We start from the raw sequence: 6,048 nt of genomic DNA, 5'->3' as shown, positions 1-6,048 counted from the left end.
CGGACACCGGGGGCACATGCTCTATCTTAATTGGGGCCACGGGTTATGGGGGTGGTGATTCCCAACCTGCTTCCCGTTGTTCCTCATATCCTGCTGCCTGTTGCACCAGCCCGTTCCAATCTATATTATCTGCGTATTGTGCAGCTACTGGTGGCTGTGGTAAAGCTGCCGAAACTGACATGAGATTTTTTGCCGGTACCAGCTCTTCATTTTGGGATTTGTTGGCCAACATTCGATTGACTCGGCCTTTTGGCTAAGATAAAGTGTAGTCGTGAAGCGATGGCTATAACCAGTCGAGCCCCATATGATGGGGTACGTAACACTGTTCGGGTGACGGTGAAGGGCAGCGAAGGAGGAGCACCCATGGATCGGGCCTTCTTCATCAAGCGGATCCTGTTGAAGACATGTGGATTTGAAGCGGAGGAGATCTACTCCCTGCAAGACTTCCCAAGCGCTGGACATTTCGATGTGACTTTCAAGCGAGTGGCAGCTTGCGTCACGTTCCTGAAGGTGTTCGAGGAGAACAGAGACCAGCCGGAGATGAAGATCCTGACGGTGGAGCCGCTCTTTGCTCCGCCGTTGCAACGGGACCATGTGGTGACAGTGCGTCTCTGTAACCCCTACGACCCTGTCGCCGACGTGTTCACCTTCCTCGCCAGGTACGTCAACAAAGTTGGGAGCTCCAGCGAGGATAGAGACGCCTTCAGGATTTGGACATGCAAACGCCAGGTTAAGGTCACGCTCAAGACCCCGACGGTAAGGGAACCATCTTCCACCCTCCTTCCAGCTTCGCTATCGGGAGAAGCCATGGCTACTTTGTTTACGCTGGGCAACCCAAACTTTGTTGCTCATGCGGCAAGTCTGGTCATGTGGCGGCCAACTGCATCGGCGCCCTCTGCAAGAACTGCAAACAGGAAGGGCACCAGACAAAGGATTGCAAACAGACTAAGAGCTGCAACCTGTGTGGCGAGGCAGCTCACCTCTACAGGACCTGCCCCAAACGCTGCCTCAATTATGCACAGGCAGCCAAAGCCAAAGAGGGGGAAGCAGCAGAAATGCTTCGAGTCACCACTACCAAGGACACTTGCAACACTCCAACCACCATGGCCCCCAGTGAAAACAAGGGGACAAAGGAGGACACAGGGAGAGACAAGGTGGAGGAAAAGATTGAGGCAGCAGACAACCGATCAACAGCACTGCCCCCTGAACCTCCCACTCCTCAGGAGAGCGAATCAATGGAGGAGGAGGAAGCAGCGGAAAATCAGCAGGGGGAGTGGCAGCTGGTGAAGAGAGCCAAAAGGAAGAAGGGACCAAGCCACTTCCCAGACAAGAGGCAAGAGGCGTCTCCCATCCGACACGGATAACAAGGGCAGCTGCTCTTCGGACGAAGAAGTGCCTGGGCGACACCTGCAGAAGAAGCGGCAAAGCTCTAGGGAGTTGGAGGACGAGACACCTGAGCTCCAGAACATTGGAGACAATGAGGAGACCAGCGCACCCCAACTTTGCCCACAACCCGAAGAGGCCAGCGCATCCCAGCCCCAGGAATCTGGGAGCAGTGAGGCGCTCAGCGCACCCCAGCTCCGGGAAGCCGGGAGTAGCAACGCCCCAGAGAGGGAGAGGATTGGAGAAGCTTCTCCAACAGAGGACATTTCAAATCCCATTCTCTGCTCGAACCCCAGATGCCACCTGAGCAGAACATTGCCAATGGGGATGTTCAGGACAGTTTCCTCAGCCCATCCAAAGTGAGGCAATTTGTAAACACTATGGGTATGCAGGAGCAGACCAAAGGCCTGGGACTCTCAGAGGCAACAGGTTTGGTAAGAGACTAAATGCTTTAAAATGGGTGTAAAGATGGTATCCATAAATGTGCATAGCATTAAATCAACTACGCGATGTGTAGCGACCTTGGATTACCTTGCCAAGGTCAAAGCTGACCTGTTGTTTCTGCAGGAGTGTGCGATACCGCACCTCAGCTACTACAGACAATGGTCACGGTGGTGGTCATACGGGCCATCGATCTGATCGGACGGATACGACTCTCGTTCCTCCGGCCTTGGTATTCTGCTGCGGGGAGGCAACTTCACTGTCTCCGAGGTTAAGGAGGTCATGGGTGGGTGCCTCCTCGTAGCAAAAGTAATGTACAAGAATGCTCCACTCCGGTTAATTAACGTGTATGCCCCGGCACAAAAGACCGCCCGGCTGGCGGTTTTTCAGCAGCTCCCACTGCTGTTGGTGACGTCCAGGCCGGTCATTGTGGGCGGTGACTTCAACTGCAACATCGATGCGGCTGGACGATCCGGCAGGGCCGACAGAAGGTTGGACGCTACGTCCAGATCCCCGATGGAAACAGTTAAGGATGCCAAGCTGCACGACGTCTTCAGCAACCCTGCAGACTGAGCACAGCATAGATACACCCGGTCGCGACCAGACGGGTCCATCCGTTTCAGGATAGACTAACTGTTTGTGTCCCGCGCATTCGCAGTCAGATCCACCGATGTCAAGCCGGTGTTCTCTGACCACTGCCTCCTACTGGTTGACTGTCACTTAGAGGAAGACCAGAGGGTGGGCAGGGGGGCATGGAAGCTAAACGTGCAACTGCTGACCCCAGAGAACATTGAGGAGCTCAAGAGGGATTACAAAGGTTGGAGAACCATGAAACCCCTCTTTGAGTCCCTGACACATTGGTGGGAAGCGATCAAGGGAAACATCAAGAGGTTTTTCATCGTCAAAGGCACCCAGAAAGCTAGAAAGGAACAGAGGGAAATGTCCCGACTCCTGAAATACATGCAGAATCTGCTCCGGCTGCAGTCGGTGGGGGTCGATGTCAAGGAGGAACTCTAAGAGGTGAAGAGCCAGCAAGCCTAGCCCTTTGCCTCCAAGAACATCTTCCATTCCGGAGCGCGCTCCGTGGAGCAGGATGAGACGTGCTCACGTTTCTTCTTCGAAAAGGTACAGAGAGAGAGCTCTGTGATCAGCAGCCTGAAGGAAGAAGACGGCTCAGTAAAGTCAGCGCAGTCCGACATTTTGAGGATCAGCAAATCGTTTTATGCCGGATTGTATGACGTGAAGCCCACGGGCAGCACGGCCTCCCAGTCCTTCTTGTCCTCTATCACGGAGGTCTTAGTCGACAGTACACGGGAGAGGCTTGACAAACCGCGAACTCCTGACGAACTGACTTAGGCCCTTGAGTCCTTCGAGAAGAGTAAATCTCCCCAGAAGCGACGGCTTGCCGGTGGAGTTGTATTCGGCTCTGTGGGACTGGAAGGGCCCAGACCTACTAGAAGTGTACGAGAGTATGCTCCTGGCCGGCAGCATGTCAGAATCCATGAGGAAAGGCATCATCACCCTCATCTACAAGCACAAGGAAGAAAGGGAGGAAATTAGAATTTGGCGACCCATTTCACTGTTGAATGTGGACTATAAGATTCTGTCCAAGGTCATCGCCAATCGGGTCGAATCCGCTCTGGAATTGGTGATACACCATGACCAGACCTGCTCTGTGCCAGGCAGGAAGATCTCTGACAGCCTGGCGCTGCTCAGGGATACGATTGCCTATGTGCAGGATAGGGGTGTGGACATTTGCCTCATCAGCCTGGATCAGGAGAAGGCCTTTGACAGAATATCGCACACCTACGTGGTGGATGTGCTTTCCAAAATGGGGTTTGGGGAGGGAATTCGATATTGGATCCAACTGCTCTACACTAACATCAGTAGCGCAGTCTCAATCAATGGGTGGGAAACAGATAGCTTTCCGATTAAATCTGGAGTCAGGCAGGGCTGACCTCTCTCGCCTGTTCTTTTCGTGTGTTGCATAGAACCCTTGGCCGAGTCCATCAGGAAGGATCCGGGCATAAGAGGAGTGACGATCCCAGGCAGTGGAGGCACTCAGGTAAAAGCCTCCCTGTACATGGACGATGTCGTCGTCTTCTGCTCGGATCCGCTGTCGGTGCGCAGACTGATCCACATTTGCGACCAGTTCGAACTGGCCTCGGGAGCCAAGGTAAATCGTGGGAAGAGCGAGGCCATGTTCTTTGGGAACTGGGCTGACCGATCCTTTGTCCCCTTCACTGTCAGGGCTGACGGCCTGAAGGTGCTGGGGATATGGTTCGGAGGGACCAGGGCATGCGTTAGAAACTGGAAGGAGCGAGTGTCTATGGTGAAAAGGAAACTGGGCATGTGGGAGCGACGCTCCCTCTCCATTGCGGGTAAGAACCTGGTCATCAGGTGTGAGGCACTCTCGCTGTTGCTGTACGTGGCGCAGGTCTGGCCCATTCCACACTCCTGCGTGGTGGCGATCACTCGAGCCATCTTCCGCTTTATCTGGAGGTCGAAAATGGATCGTGTCCGCAGAGACGCGATGTACAAGCCTCTAGATAAAGGGGAAAAAAACGTGCCCAACATCGCCCTCATACTGATGGCCACCTTTGTGTGTGGCTGCATCAAGCGGTGCGTAGACCCTCAGTACGCAAACACCAAGTGTCACTACGTGCTGAGGTTCTACCTGTCCCCGGTGTTGCGAAGGATGGGTCTGGCCACGCTGCCGCGGAACGCTCCAAGTAGTTGGACCGTGCCGTACCACCTGTCCCTGGTGGAAAAATTTATGCAGAAAAACACCTTTGACCACAAGTCCATCAGGCAGTGGACAGCACGTAACGTCTTAGAGGCCCTGAGGGAAAAGGAGAGGGTGGACCCTGTGGGATGGTTCCCCGAGCAGACTGTCAAAGTCAGGAGTCTCACCCCCTTGGCATGTTGCCCTCGAGGTGGCTGTGGTCGGTATGAGACCGTTGTTCACATCCTTGTAGTTGGTGCCTTTGCAAAGAAGATCTGGAGAGAGATGCAGTGGTTGCTGTCGAGGTTCATCCCGAGCAGTTCTGTGACACAGGACTCTGTGCTCTACGGGCTGTTCCCAGCGACACACACCGAGACAAACATCAACTGCAGCTGGAGGATCATCAACTCGGTGAAAGACGCGCTTTGGTCTGCCCGAAACTTGTTGGTCTTCCAGCGCAAAGAGTTGTCCCCGACCGAGTGTTGCGGACTGGCACATTCCAAGGCCGAGGACTACGTGCTGAGGGACGCACTAAAGCTTGGGGCAGCTGCTGCAAAAGCGCAATGGGGAAGGGCCGCTGTCTAAGACCTTTCTGCCACAGCGCACCGAGAGACTGGGAACTGTTTAGAGCCCCTCGGGCTGTACAGCTCAAAGTGAAAGCCTGTAAATGATTGTAATATTGTTTGTACTGATGCACCTGGTGATACATTTTGTTAAAGTTGAACCGGATTGTACCCTTGTAATGGTGTTTTTGAAATGGTTTGGAATGTGGTTGAAGATATTTTATGAATAAAGTATATTTTTGCAAAAAAAAAAGGTTCTCCCAGGACGATGCTAGCCCATTGCACTTCGGGTGTGCTGACGCCTGCGATGTCCCCAAATGCGGGATACTCGACTGTAAAATTTGTGGTAGTGGGGGACTGCGTTTGCGCTCTCCCCGATTCACAATTCAAAAAATAGATTTCATCATATCTTTCATTTTCTCTTCTATTTCCTGTCAGCAACCTTTTCTGAAAAAAGAAATATATAACCCCCAATGTGTGCTCTTCAAAATCTATACTGGACTGGTTATTTAGCTTTTTCTTTCCTCCTCGCAAATATTATCCAACCCCCATTCTTTTCCTCCCTGTCATTATCAGCCGACAATTATTCCATCTATGCATCATTTTCGCCAGACCGTTTGTTTCGTGGCCGCCAAATTACTCGCGCCATTTTTAACCCCGCGTTTGCCCACTCAAAAATCTCTCTCAAACAACCCCCATCTAACACCCAACCCACCATCACAACAGTCCCCGCACTCCCAGCACCGCCCCACCCCCTATCTATCTGGACGTCTGTATAAATACAAACTCATATCAGCTATTAACTCATATGCATTCACCATTTTAAACATGTAGCAGCGACCCCTCACTATTTCAAACATGAACAAGCACCCTGTCCCCATGTTCATTCTAATTATCCCCCTCCGAAACGAACAGCAGCCTCCCACCTCCTCTGTA

General features: G+C 52.8%; 1 non-coding gene across 1 annotated transcript; it reads left to right on the top strand.

Moving 5' to 3' along the window:
- The first annotated feature begins 5,327 nt into the window (after positions 1–5,327).
- On the top strand, positions 5,328–5,490 carry LOC144675675 (U1 spliceosomal RNA). The gene has a single exon (XR_013575122.1). It is a non-coding gene; the product is annotated as a U1 spliceosomal RNA (small nuclear RNA).
- The last annotated feature ends 558 nt before the right edge of the window (positions 5,491–6,048 follow it).

This window comes from Cetorhinus maximus, unplaced genomic scaffold (assembly GCF_964194155.1).
Source record: "Cetorhinus maximus unplaced genomic scaffold, sCetMax3.hap1.1 HAP1_SCAFFOLD_1099, whole genome shotgun sequence".
Lineage (NCBI taxonomy): Eukaryota > Metazoa > Chordata > Chondrichthyes > Lamniformes > Cetorhinidae > Cetorhinus > Cetorhinus maximus.
This window is presented reverse-complemented; position numbering and strand designations above follow the sequence as displayed.